Below are 15,132 nucleotides of genomic sequence, written 5' to 3' on the forward strand. Positions count from 1 at the left end.
GGAGCGATGAGTTGTGAGAACCCTTTGACAAATCTTTGTAGCAATTGCGAAGGCCAAGAAATCCCCACAACTATGTTAGAGTCCTGAGTGAAGGCCAATCTACATTTACCTTGATCTTTTCTAGGTCTACTCAAGCACTCTATTGGTGTTGATGACATGCCCTAGATATAAATTGTTTGTCATAGAAAATTTACATTTCGACTCTTTAGCAAAAAGAGTTTAGGTTTCTAGTGTTAATGCATGGTAGCTTATGCAAGATAAGATCTTCCTAACCTTCCTTGTTCTGTTATTTACATGCTTCATGTCAGATTTATATTGCATATGATTATCGGATTGTACAAACATCACTTATCATTATGCTATCGGGCTAACAACCCGATAGCATATTAATGTCAATTATTAATTGGCATTAATATGCTATCGGGGTATTAACCCGATAGCATATTAAATGCTATAAGTCATCGGGTTATTAGCCGATACATACTTGCTATCGGGTGCATAACCATTGGCACCGGTTCACATCTGTTATCAGGCGTAATTATATCGGGCATATTTGTTATCGGGTTTAATGAATACACCGCTTCATTTGGAATTAACATTAGTTAACAACTGCATCGGTTGGATTACATACATCGTGCACTTTGAATCATCGGTGTTTATATGAACCGATTCATTACATTGATCAGTCATTATATTATGATATTACAATATGCTATCGGGTGTTTTGAACCGATAATCAGCATTGTGTTAATGGTATAATTACAAAGGCACCGATCAATGGGTGCATTGATCAGTCATGCCTAAAAGGCATGACCGGTCAATACACCAATTGACCGGTTGCCTAAATGATATATATGCCAATTGAATTCATTTGGAGTAGATATAGAAAATATTAAATGATCTCTCTCCTTCAGACCTGCAGATAAAATCAGAATTATCAGACATTGACATAATTCCTCATATCCATTTATAGCATACATAGTTCATAACTTGTTCTTTAATTGAAATTGAAATAACTTTACATGGTATCAGAGCCAAGGTAATCGAACCTAAGGCTATTCAATTTTGATAAAATTCAAGGACTAAGTTACAAACTACATCACATTTCCATAATGGCCAACGCTATCAGATTCGAAGATAGTCTCGGAGGTAGCGAAGATTTTTCAGCTTGGAAGTTTAGAATCAAAATGATTTTAAGAGAAAACAAAGTTGATTCATATGTCCAAACTGAAAGTGCACAACCAGAAGATGAAACCGAGAAATCCACATGGATCGAGGGAAATGATAAGGCCATTAAAATAATAGTGGATGGGGTAAGAAATAATATAATGCCCATCATTAGAAAGCAGGAGACGGCTTATAAAATGTTCAAGGCACTTGAAAAGACATTTGAGATATCAAATGCAAGTCGTACTCTAGCACTAAAACTTGAAATAAATCATATCACCATGAACAAAGGGGAGACAATCAACGCCTACTTCATGCGGATATCGGTTCTAAAAGATGAACTTGCAACTCTGGACTACGAGATCCGAGGCAAAGAACTAACACTCATTGCTTTAGATGGGTTGCCTAGTGGATGGAGCACATTCGTCCAAGGCATCAGTGCAAGGTCTAAATATCCTAAGTTTGAGAGACTAAGAGATGACTGTCTACAAGAAGAATCCTGATTGAACAAGGTAGGAATAAAACAAAAGAATATAGATGAAGACTTGCAAGTCCTAAATACAAACATCAATAAAAAATACAAAAAGAAGCAATTCAGGAAAAGAAAAGCTAAACAAGGCAAGAACACTTCTAAGAAAGACCTATCACATGTTCAATGTTATAGGTGTGACAAATTCGGACACTATGTTGCAAACTGTCCGGAGAAAGGGAAGCAAGCCACATTTGCAAAAGTGAAGAAATCTAGAAAAGAAAATGACTCCGAGAACTATGTCCTCTACTCAGCACTTACAAGCCATACTTCAAACAAATCTAACTCATGGGTGATCGACAGTGGTTCATCCAGACACATCACCGGCTTTAGAGAAATACTAGACTCCATGATAGAGAAAGATGATGAGGAAGTAACCATCGGAGACGATTCTTCACATCCAGTCAAAGGAATTGGAACCTGCACCATCAAACTGAAGTCAGGCATGTCACTACAACTTGAAGAAGTACTATATGTTCCAGGCATCAAAAGAAATCTAATCTCCATATCAGCACTAGAAGATCAAGGATACAGAGTGACCTTCATGGAAAACAAGGTGTTGGCTTGGCCAAAGAGATCCTCCATCAAAGACCCTAAGGTCATTGGTCGAAGACAAGGTTATTTGTATGAGCTATGTATAGAGCCCAATCTAGCATTGATCCATGAAGCAACTAATGCAAATGAAGTATGGCACAGGAGATTAGGTCATCTGAATTATAGAGCTTTGTCAACCATGGGAAACCTTGTCACAGGTTTACCTAAGTTGAAGCAATATCATTCAGAGGCATGCAAAGGGTGTGCCTTAGGTAAAAATACCAAAAATGCATTTCAGAATAGTACTAGGAAAACTAGCAAAGTTTTGGAGTTAATTCATTCTGATGTATGTGGACCTATGTCCGTACCCTTGCTAGGGGGATTTTTGTACTATGTAATTTTTGTTGATGACTACTCTAGGAAGACATGGATCTACTTTCTGAAATATAAAGAATCAGAAGAGATCCTAAGTAGGTTCAAAGAGTTTAAAACATTAACAGAAAATCTCTCTGAAAACAAAATTAAAACCTTAAGAACTGACAATGGGGGGGAATACACATCAGAACTATTTAAAGACTTTTGTAAAAATTTTGGGATTAAGAGGGAGTTGACAATACCTTATAATCCACAACAAAATGGAGTAGCTGAAAGGAAAAATAGGACCATAGTAGAAGCTGCCAAAGCCATGATACTAGATCAAAATCTAAACTTGAACCTTTGGGCAGAAGCAACTAACACTGCTGTGTACATACAAAATAGATGTCCTCATTCACACCTTGAAGATAAAACTCCTGAGGAAGTCTTTACCAAGACAAAACCAGATATCAGCCATCTTAGGATATTTGGGTGTCCGGTCTATATTCATGTACCTAAAGAGAAAAGACTAAAACTAGAACCCTCTGGAAAAAGGGGAATACTTGTAGGATACAGTGAAACTTCTAAAGCCTACAGAATCTATGTACAAGGGCAGAGAAATATTGAACTCAGTAGGGATGTAATCTTCGAAGAAGATTTAGTCTTCAAAAGGGCCCAAAATACAATAGAACCTGAAATTCATAATCCTACTCCTAACCTAGAAGAAGAACCTACTCCTGAGCTTCAGAGGGAGTATCTTGAGGAAACTATAAGTGAAACACAAGACCCACCTATAGATAATCGCAAGAAAAGACCACTATGGGCCACCAAAACTATAGTAGAAGCTCAGAAGTTCGCTGCTCCTTCAGGAACCTTCAGGGAAAGCAAGAGGCCTAATAAATTCATCAACTATGTTGCACTTATGAATGATCTATCTAAAGCTGAACCTAACAATGTTTTAGATGCACTCAAACATCAAGTATGGATAGATGCCATGACTGAAGAATATCAGTCCATTATGAAGAATGATGTTTGGGAGATTGTTCCTAGGCCAACCAAGAAGTCTGTCGTGTCTTCTAAATGGTTGTTTAAAATCAAGCATGCTGCAGATGGCAGTATTGAAAAACACAAGGCCATATTTGTAGCTAGAGGGTTCTCACAGAAGGAAGGAATAGATTACGAAGAAACATTTGCACCTGTTGCCAGGTACACATCAGTAAGAGCTGTCCTAGCCATTGCAACAGCAAAGGGGTGGAAGGTACATCAGATGGATGTTAAGACAGCATTCCTAAATGGCGAGATCGTGGAAGAAGTCTACTTAGAGCAAGCTGAAGGGTTTGAAATTCATGATGCAAAGTCTCATGTGTGTAGACTCAAGAAAGCTCTTTATGGGCTCAAACAGGCTCCCAGAGTTTGGTATGAAAGAATTGACACCTATCTCTCAAAGCTGGGTTTCTCTAAGAATGATGCAGATCCTAATCTCTATCTCAAAAGAAATAAAGGTGATATGTTAATATTAATTTTATATGTTGATGACTTATTAATTACAGGAGATAATCACCTAATAGATCAATGCAAGAAAGATCTATCCACAAAATTTGATATGAAAGACTTGGGGCTTCTTCATTACTTCCTAGGATTGGAAGTATGGCAGAATTCTGATAATATTGTACTGAACCAAGGGAAGTACACCTTGGACATATTGACAAGATTTAGAATGCTAAACTGCAGACCCATGACCTCTCCTATGGAAACCAACTTCCATAAACTTAAAGAAGCAGCAGCAGAATCAAGACCTGCTGACCCCACTCAATACAGGCAGATGATTGGGTCCCTGATGTATCTAGTAAATACAAGGCCAGATATCTGCTATGCTGTTAATGCCTTAAGTCAGTTCATGTGTGAACCTAAGGAGATACACCTGGTTGCAATAAAGCATATAATGAGATATCTACAAGGTACCCTAAAGCTTGGTCTTAAATATGAAAAGGTTAACATAGATCTACATGGATTTACAGATTCAGATTGGGCTGGCAGTGTGACTGACAGAAAGAGCACTTCAGGGTGCTGCTTCAGTTTAGGGTCAGCCATGATATCCTGGATTAGCAGAAAACAATCTTCAGTAGCTCAGAGTTCCACAGAGGCTGAATATATTGCAGTTTCAATGGCTGCCCGAGAAGCAGTATGGCCAAGGAAATTGCTCGTGGGATTATTTGGAGAACCTATGCAACCTACAGTCATTCAGTGTGATAATCAAAGCTGTATAAAACTTTCTATAAATCCAATATTTCATGACAGGTCCAAACATATTGAGATCCCATATCACTATGTACGAGATATGGTTGACAGGAATGTGATAAAGTTAGAATATGTGTGTACAGGAGATCAGACTGCAGATATTCTAACCAAACCACTTTCCAGAGTGAAGGTTGATCACTTCAGAAAGGGTTTAGGTATGATAGAAAGGTAATCTGCTTTGTAATCTATACTTACATATATTTAAAATGTTTAATGTGTAAACTTCTTTGTCATGTCTGGACTATCTCTTGGCTTCTTGCCACCTGTGTTCATATCTAAGAGGTGACGATCTCTTAGACACTGAACACTTGTATATAGACATCATAAGGTGACGATCTTATGATAGTCAAACCAGTAATCATGTTGGATCACTGGTAAGTCATGGATGTGTCATGACTATGTTGTGATACAACATTTGTACAAATGTTATTGCATTATCACAATTTGGATATAATGAGAACTTAAACACTTCTCATATGGTTATCCTTGTATTGCGTGTTAAGCAATACTGATATCACGTGTAGGTGATATCTCAACCATTGATCATGATTGGATCTCTGGTAAGTCATGGATTTGCCATGACTATGTTGTGATAAACATTTATAAATGTTATTGCACTTATCACAACTTGGATATGATGAGAAACTAACCTTTCTCATAGACTTATCCTTAAGTATTGCGTGTTAGGCAATACTAATGTCACGTGTTAGGTGATATCTTGATGAATCTTACAGATCACATGTTTTGATGATTTCTCACATGATCAGGTGATGATTCTCTTACTTTTATCACATGTTAAAATAATACTTTATGTCACATGCTCAGGTGATGTTCTTCTATTTTGTATCATATGTCTTGATGGTACTTCTCATGTATAAATGATTTTTTGCTGACTGACATTATCTTAGTTATGAAAAGGAAATGTGATGCAGGTTGCCTTATCTATCTTCCAAAGCTAAGAGGGAGTGTTAACGATGGTAGCTTATGCAAGATAAGATCTTCCTAACCTTCCTTGTTCTGTTATTTACATGCTTCATGTCAGATTTATATTGCATATGATTATCGGATTGTACAAACATCACTTATCATTATGCTATCGGGCTAACAACCCGATAGCATATTAATGTCAATTATTAATTGGCATTAATATGCTATCGGGGTATTAACCCGATAGCATATTAAATGCTATAAGTCATCGGGTTATTAGCCGATACATACTTGCTATCGGGTGCATAACCATTGGCACCGGTTCACATCTGTTATCAGGTGTAATTATATCGGGCATATTTGTTATCGGGTTTAATGAATACACTGCTTCATTTGGAATTAACATTAGTTAACAACTGCACCGGTTGGATTACATACATTGTGCACTTTGAATCATCGGTGTTTATATGAACTGATTCATTACATTGATCAGTCATTATATTATGATATTACAATATGCTATCAGGTGTTTTGAACCGATAATCAGCATTGTGTTAATGGTATAATTACAAAGGCACCGATCAATGGGTGCATTGATTGGTCATGCCTAAAAGGCATGACCGGTCAATACACCAATTGACCGGTTGCCTAAATGATATATATGCCAATTGAATTCATTTGGAGTAGATATAGAAAATATTAAATGATCTCTCTCCTTCAGACCTGCAGATAAAATCAGAATTATCAGACATTGACATAATTCCTCATATCCATTTATAGCATACATAGTTCATAACTTGTTCTTTAATTGAAATTGAAATAACTTTACATCTAGAACTCTCAACACCTCATCTAAATGCCTGACATGCTCTCCCCATGCTGTGCTATAGATGAGAATGCTGTTAAAGTAAACAAAAATCTCATCAATAATTTGATAAACACCTAGTTCATGCAAGATTGGAATGTCGTAGAAGTATTTGTTGAGCCAAATGGCATGGCAAAAAGGTTAATAATACCTATAGTGATACCAAAAAGCTATCTTATGCATATCTTCCCTTTTGATTTAGATTTGATGGCAGCTTGTTTGAGGTCTATCTTTGAGAAGACAGCACCATGAAGTTCATCGATTAACTCATAAATATTTGGGGCTGGTACTAATTTTTTATAGTGTTTTGCTTAGTTCTTTGGAGTCGTTGCACATTCCCATTATGCCATCCTTCTTTTTTATTAAGAATACAACAAAAGAAAAAGGACTTGAGTTGGGCCGAATGTGTTCCATTTCTAATAATTCCTTTATTGCCTTTTCAATTTCCTCCTTATGTTGTATAGGGTGGTGATAATAGGCCTAGAGCTTTCCTCCAACTCAATAACATGTTCAAAGCCTCTTTTTAGAAGCCTTCCAAGAGGGGTGCTATTGAATACCTTATAGTGCTTGTCCAAGTCCTTTTGTACCTCCTTAGGGTATGCTCCCTTGCTTTGGGTTGTATTTGTCCTTGGCACCAAATCCTACACCACCCAATCCACTTGTCCATGACTAAAATTTCTTTCCATCCTTTTTGCTAATACAATATTTGGTGTCTTGTTTGACATTCCATTAAATATAACTCCCCCTTTCCTTTGGATTGAATTTTCAGTTCCATGGTCTAGAAATTTTGTATGATTTCTACCAATCAGTGCAACCATTGTATTCCCCAAACAATATTAGTGTCTCTAATACTATTTACATAGAAGTCATCCTTCATTTGATAGTCCCTTATTGTTAGGCTCAATTTGGATATTTTTTGAGTGCATTGAATCGAGAAGCCATTAACAACAATCATATTGAAGCCCCCAAAGTTTTCTCTTTGAGATCACATTTGGGCACTTGTACCTCATCTATAACATTATGAGTCGCACCCATGTTGACGAGTATGATGACCTTGTATTTCTTTAGAACTCCTCCTCTCTAAATAGGTTATATCTAGGTGTCCCCAAAAGCTTGGCAAGAGTGCTTCTAAACACCTCATCTTGATCCTTTGTTTTATCTTCTTTTTCTTCAACCTCTAGTTCTACTTCTTTCTCTTTCCTAGGTGGCTTAGGTTCTTCAGCTCTAATCTCATCTCTAGATATTGCTTCAATGTAATGCATTTGCCCATTTTTTAGGCGTCTATGACTTGGTGATCAAGGTTCCTTGTAGGGGAAGCATAGTTTCTTTCTTCTCAATTCATTTCTTTCCTCCAATTCTTATTTTGATGGTTAGCCTTGGGATCGTTGAGCATTTTTGTGGATGATCTTCTTGAGAAGGAATGTTTTTTTCTTGAACCTTTTCCCTGGAGTAATTGTCTCCAAAGTTGAGTCTCTCTTGATTACTCCTTGGAGAGAAGGTAGCTCAAAGATCTTGAGAAAACAGCTAAGGGATTTAATAAATTCTTCTACAAAAAGTATTGCTAACCTTTTCTTAAAAAATCAAGCACCATTATAGTTAGTTTCTAGAATTTTATCATTTAATTCTCCATTAGACCAAATTGCTTGAGCTGAGCTAGCTCCCTAAAATGCACTTTGCGATCCATCCTATCAAACCTTTCAATTAGTAATCTACATAACACATTATACGAGTGGATAGATCTATGGCTTGGAGTGACCAGTCCATGGTACCACCATCTATGTGTAGTACTTTCCAGATGTAACATAGAAAACCTTATGGCCTTATCCTTAGTTATGTGTGTGAGACATGTATATGTTCGAATTTTGAACCCATGCACGAGCTGTGCATTTGATGGATCCCTCTAAGTGTGTAGTGTCAAGTTTCCTAGAACATGTTGCACATCTCTAGGGGTGGTTGATGGTCTTGGTTCAAGCCTAGAGCTATTTCTAGTCAAATCCTTCAACTTTAAGTAGTTATTAAGAGATATTGCAACCTTGATACCTTTTGGGATTGCTTGGTATTGTACATAATATGCTATAATTTCATCTACAATTGATTTTTTATCTTCAACCTCTAGAAACCTTGTGTGCATCTCTTCTTCTCTCAAAAGGAACATAGGGTAAAAAGGCATAGTTGATGAAACTATGATAGTCTTCTAAGCATCATTAGGGGTAGCATTATGATTGTTAGCAGTTGAGTTGCTCCATTTGCAATTCTGTTGTTGGAGCATGTTCATCTTATTGCCCATTTTGTGGAGCATCTATGCCAACATATCCACATCAAGTCAAGCTTCCTTTGTACCTGCATCTTAGGGCTTTGATTCTTTTCCTTTTTGTTATGTTCCTTCCTAAAAAGGTTGATTCCAACACTTCCATTAAATAGAGGTGTTTTCAAACACCACCCCAATGTATATATATTTAACTAATATTTAATATTAAATATAACCAATTAAATAATAAATATAAAAATAAAATAAATAAAGTAAATTTCAATTTTTTTTTATGGTGCCTAGATTTAGGGTTAAGTCCTAACTAGCGATCCATTATTAAAGCTTTTCTAGGAGCTATTTGGAGATATTTAGGAGATAAAAGAAGATCATTGTTGACTACTAGTCAATAGGGTTAAAAACCTTTGTTTGAGAGCCACCAAGGTTACGAGAACCACTGAGGTTACGATGATACCCCTAGCTCATAGTCAGGATATTTGCAATTGTATTCAATTGTAAATTCCATCTTATAAAGTGTTGATACAATAATTCAAACTACACAAAGGCTGAGTAGTAGAACCCTATAAAGTGGTGCATTGCAGCTAGAAGCAATCAGATATGTGTAGGACTCAATAATATCCATGTTACCGTCATTAAGAATGATCCATTACACACCCGTGACCTATCATTGCATGGTTAGAACTAGAATTTAACGTCTAAACATGTCTAGGGATGTGTTGATGTATTTTTTACGCACATGCGAACACAAAATAAAATACCCAAAAGTATCTTATCCTCTCTTGAACAAAGTTACTCAAATGCTGAAGATTAGCTTAAGGATCACTTGAGAGAACTCGAAGGTTCATAAATGTCAGGTCTTGATGTGTGGATAAACACAAGTGGTTGATGTGATTGTTGGTTCACATGGGGACTTACGTCGAATTGTTGAATCCTTGAATCGCTAGAACTCGATCATCTGATGTTGCATTCTGGTGCTGCTTTTTTGTCCTAAACTAGCTTGAATTTGAAAAGAATGGCAAAAGATGAAGGGTTGAGAGAGTCTATTCTACGACCTAGAATGTAAGAAGATGGATGAATGATTAGATGGAATCCTATTGAGCGAGGTCTCACCATCAGCTTGAACAATTCGACACAAGCTCAGTGCAATCTTCTAAGGGCATTTTAGAGATGTTCAAATCATTAGCATCGAACATTGATCACCATTCGAGTTAATTCATGAACAATGGACGTATAACAATTTGAAGTTAAGCTCATATCATCTAGTTGACCACACAAGGCACACTTACAATCAACAAGAGGCTAGTGGTATGGACCAAACTGATTCTACACAAATACATTCAACAAACTCCTACACTCAATCTAATCTTCATGAAAATAAATTGAAAAGTAAAGACCATGCAAGTTGTTGAGCAACAAATCAAAGTCACCATAACTTCAATGAAATCAATTGTTCATTACAACAAGGTTTGGCAACAATCTTTTCCTTCTCCTAATCTAACTTCTATTCTAATTCACTATTCATTTGTTCTATTCTTCAAAAACTATCTATTCTTCTATTCACTATTAACTACGAACCTTTACAAATGAAGGGTTTGAGCCTTTTATAATGCTCTCAATACAATTCAATGGCTCGGATCAATTTGAGATTCAATGGCCGAGATTTTACAATGAAAACCCTAATTGGGGTTTGTTACAACAAACTCAATTTGGCTAATGAAATAATTACAAAACTTTAGCATAACCAATAGATAACAAGGATAGGTGCCTCGAAGTTTGTGGGCGAGTCAGGTTCGTTGAATCAAGACATGCTGATGTGGATCTTCTCTGATTGGCAAGTGGTGATTGGGATGATGACTAGGATTCCACCTTTAACTTGTACTTGTTTATGAAGTTCCCTTGAGAATATCTTCCTTGTATCTTGATCTTGATGTTGAAATTTACTCCTTGAGAGACTTGTTTCAATCCTCCTCCAATGTTATCCTCTTGATTTCTTTCTTTATCTACTGCAAAACAAACAAATGAGCATCAAACACACATGATATATAACCTCTATAATTTCTTAATTTGACATGATTTCTGATTTTATGTGATTTGCAGGATGAAGGTGCATCTATAGAGCAGGTCGCTCCTTGGTTTGAGCAAATTTGTTGTCTTCTTCATGAATTCACTTCTTCCTTTGTGAATTTTGCTGTCACTATTGATTGGAGTCGCTGCTTGTGGATCAGATTTGATGTTGATGCTGACTGAATTTGCTGTAGATGTAATCAATTTCGCTGATGATATGCGTTAATTAGAAAGAGGAGGAGAATGTTTCGATTTGATGTTTGAATGTTTTTTTGAAATGGTCATATATAGGCACTCAAGGGAAAGGTTGTGTCTTTTCTTATGAAGGCCGACCTGATTTGGTGTAAGCAAAATGACAAATTATCTTTTCAATGCCTCTTCAAGGTGGCCGACTTATCACTCATTTAGACATTTATCATTCAAAATCGATTTTGGCGGCAAAGTAGTGTTTGACTAGTCTTTGAAAGTGCATTGAATATTAGGAAAATTCGCTCCCCCTCCTTAATTATTGAAGTTTGCTCTTGCATCTTAAATCTTGAAGTTCGCTCATTTTCCTCAAGTTGTGAAGTTTGCTCATGTACCCTGATTTGTGAAGTTCGCTCATGTACCCTGATTCTTGAAGTTCGCTCATGTACCTCCAAACATGAAGTTCGCTCATGTACCTCCAAACATGAAGCTCACTCATATGCCTTCAAACATGAAGTTAACTTGCCTTTCATCATCCTAAAATCAAAATTGTTTTCCAAAACATGTAAAGGCATCAATTCAGTTTAAGGAAATGATCTATTAGCTGCTTTGTATCTTGTTTTGGGCAAATGAAACAAATTCGCTCCCCTAGGCTCGAATGTGAAGTTTGCTCATCTCCTCCAATTTGTGAAGTGTGCTCATCTCTTCCAATTTGTGAAGTGTGCTCATAGGTGCTTGAACATGAAGTTCTTTGAACTTCTAGCTTTCATCTTCTTAACTCAAAATTACTTTTTCCAAATATTCAATCTACTCAAGATAGTGGTCTTGCAATCAATCTTACAAATTCACCTTCAATTAGGAACACGCGAAGTAGAGTTTCATTCCATAACTTTTACACTTGAAATTTGCTCTTGAAGCTCAGTTTGTGAAGTTCGCTCACCCTGCTCAGTTTGTGAAGTTCTCTCACCCTGCTCAGTTTGTGAAGCTCGCTCATAGGTGCTTGAAGATGAAGTTTGCTTTTGGGTGTTTGAACATGAAGGTTTTTTTCAACTCCAAGTTGAATCAGCTCAAGGTAAATGCTCTCGCATAGTCTTCGCTCTCCTACTTCCAGACATGAAGTTGAAATTCAAACTTCCAATTTAATATATTCTTTGCTCACTCCTTTTCATTTCATCCATTCAAGTGCCTCAAATGCTGCTCAAGAAGTCCACATATCTCTCAACTATGAGCAATGGAAGAAAATTTCGCTCCAACTAGCGAGCAATTGAAATTATCATGTACTTAATCAAAACCTGCCTCTCAATGTAAGTGTAATCAGATCTCTTGAATGGTAGAGGAAGTCATTTCTGAAAAGCTATCTTCCAGCTTGATGTTGTCTTGAAATGTGAGTTGAATCTCAACGCGACTTGTCCTCCATGCTTCCTTGGGTGCTCATCTTTCTCTTTTCTTTTATCTTCATACCAAACCTGAAAAGCAAAAATATTTTGCATCAAAACATTAGGAATGAAAACAATTTTCTGCAAAAATCAAGCTTCCTATAACCCATTCAAATCTGAACGTGGACTTCTAAGGCTGGACATGATACTGATTGAATCATAGACAGGATATATCTAGAAAATTTGCCAAAATTAGGTCTGATCTTAAAATCAGAATTAGGTCTGTTAAAATTGCTGACACTTTACATCAAATTAAAACCTTAGAAATTCTCATTAATGATTCATCTGGAATTCGTTCAAAATCTGCCCCTTTTGCCTTCAAAAGACTGGATAATAATGTCCTTAAATCAAACAGCACCTTGAAGAAGCATTTGATCAATGCGATGATCAAAGTCTTGTTGCCAAAATCGCTGATCTTTATCACTAAAACTGCTTCGTAAATGTCTGATTAGAATTCATTATTGAAAGCAGTTAAAATGATGCGAAATACTGGATGCTAAGAGTTTGTTTTACTCTGTTCTTGTTAAAGTGACACATCCTCATTCAAAGGCCAATTCCCTATCTTTTTGATGCCACACCTTGCAAGGAAATGGTGAGGTGGATGCTTTCCTTCTTAAAAAAAATATGCCTTAAAAACTTTTTCCTTCACCTTAGAGTTTGGTGGGGCCCAATCAAGGCTACGTGGTAAAGGAAGTGAAAGGAAATATTATGCCTTAAAACAAGCTTTCCAAATCTTTCAGATTTTGTGGGTCCCAGCAGGAGAGTTCTTAAAAATCTTATTTAATTCTCCATTTTGAGTTTAAAGTGGGGCCCAACATGTGTGGCATGAGCAATGTGAGGTGTTTTGGGGAAGGTAAGAATGGTAGGGGAAGTGCCATGTAAGGAAGGGAAGGAGAAGATGTTGGGGAAAGGGAGACATAAGGGATATGGTGTAGTATTCCCATTAATTTTATTTTTGATTTCAACACAACAAGATTCACCCGTTAAGGCTAGAATAATCAAACTTGCACAGAAAGGAAATACTGGAAGTAACCCTTTTACTTTCTGATCACCGAGAGCCCAATCTGGGAGGGTGAGAGCATACAGTGCATAGGGGATCATTAGATGTAAACTGAAAACTGCTTACAATATCTGGGTGGCAAGCCAGCCCCTTCCACTTTTCCACAGGATATGGAGAATATTGAAGGTCACTTGGCGGTAAACCAACCAAGGATGATACAAGAAACTGAAGAACAATCACTCTACCGCTTATGCAGCGGGAGGACTAGAAATGAAACTACAATCAACTCGACCGCTTGTGCAACGGGAGGACAGTATTACAATATTCAAAATAGGCGGCTAAGCCAGCATCTTCCACTTATGCAGTGGGACTACAAGAAATAATCTAAAACTTAGTTGTTAGTACTACTAACTAGCTTTACAATGCACATTATGGATTATCAATACATGAAATATCACTATCCCAAAGATAGGTGGCATAGCCAGCCTCTTCCACTTATGCAGCGTGACTAAGAAATAACAAAACTTTGCTGTTAGTGCTACTAACTAGCATTATAGATCATATAGAATGAAGAATCAAGTGCTAATAACAACTCCAACAGCAACAACAATAATAGATAATAACTCCCCAACCAACTTAGACTACTCACACCAAAAAACTCTTCTAACACACAACTATGAAATTCTGAAAATCAATAACACGTACAGAAAACACGTAGACCAGAAAGCTACAAACACCCCAAAATGCTCATAACTTCTCCAAATCACCTCCGAATCACACAAAAATAGAAGAAAATTAGAGATATAACATTGACAAAACAAATAGAACCTCAAACCTGCACCGCGAACACCACAAACAATCTGCACACAACCTGAGGCAGCCAAGGAAAGGGGACGACACTGCTGGGAAGTTCGACTTGCTACATAAAATCCAAATCAGCATTTCAAGATCCGCAAAATGGTGAACTTTATCACCCAAGGTATAGGAAGAGATGGAGCTGATACCCAAAACCACATGCCAAGCACACAAGGAGATATGAACGATTCTTCGCTTCAACCGCACCAAACCAGCAACTAGAAAACACACAAAAACTCTCACAAAACAGAAAACCAACTAAGGCAAACCAATCTCAACATGCTCTATCTATTCCTCTAAGTGAAAAATAGTCTCTCCGCATCTAGGTGTTATATCTCAAGCACAAAACTGACATAGGCTAGGAAGCTCGCAACTTTGAAGCACAAATTTGGCACCATTGTGGCAGCACTTCGTTATACAAATTTTCATGGATCCCAAAATGAGAGCCCAAGGCCTGTATTTATAACTTTTTGCCAGCCAAATTCAAATGTGAATGCTCTCCAAATTTGCCCAAACCAAATGCCATTCCATTTCATCCACGTTTGGCATTGCATTTCATTTCATTTCCTTGCACAAGTTCACCCAATTCATTTTCACCATAAATCTCCATTTTTTGATAAGTATAAGATACATAAAATAATGTATTAAGTG

The sequence above is a fragment of the Cryptomeria japonica genome, chromosome 4 (genome assembly GCF_030272615.1).
Source record: "Cryptomeria japonica chromosome 4, Sugi_1.0, whole genome shotgun sequence".
Lineage (NCBI taxonomy): Eukaryota > Viridiplantae > Streptophyta > Pinopsida > Cupressales > Cupressaceae > Cryptomeria > Cryptomeria japonica.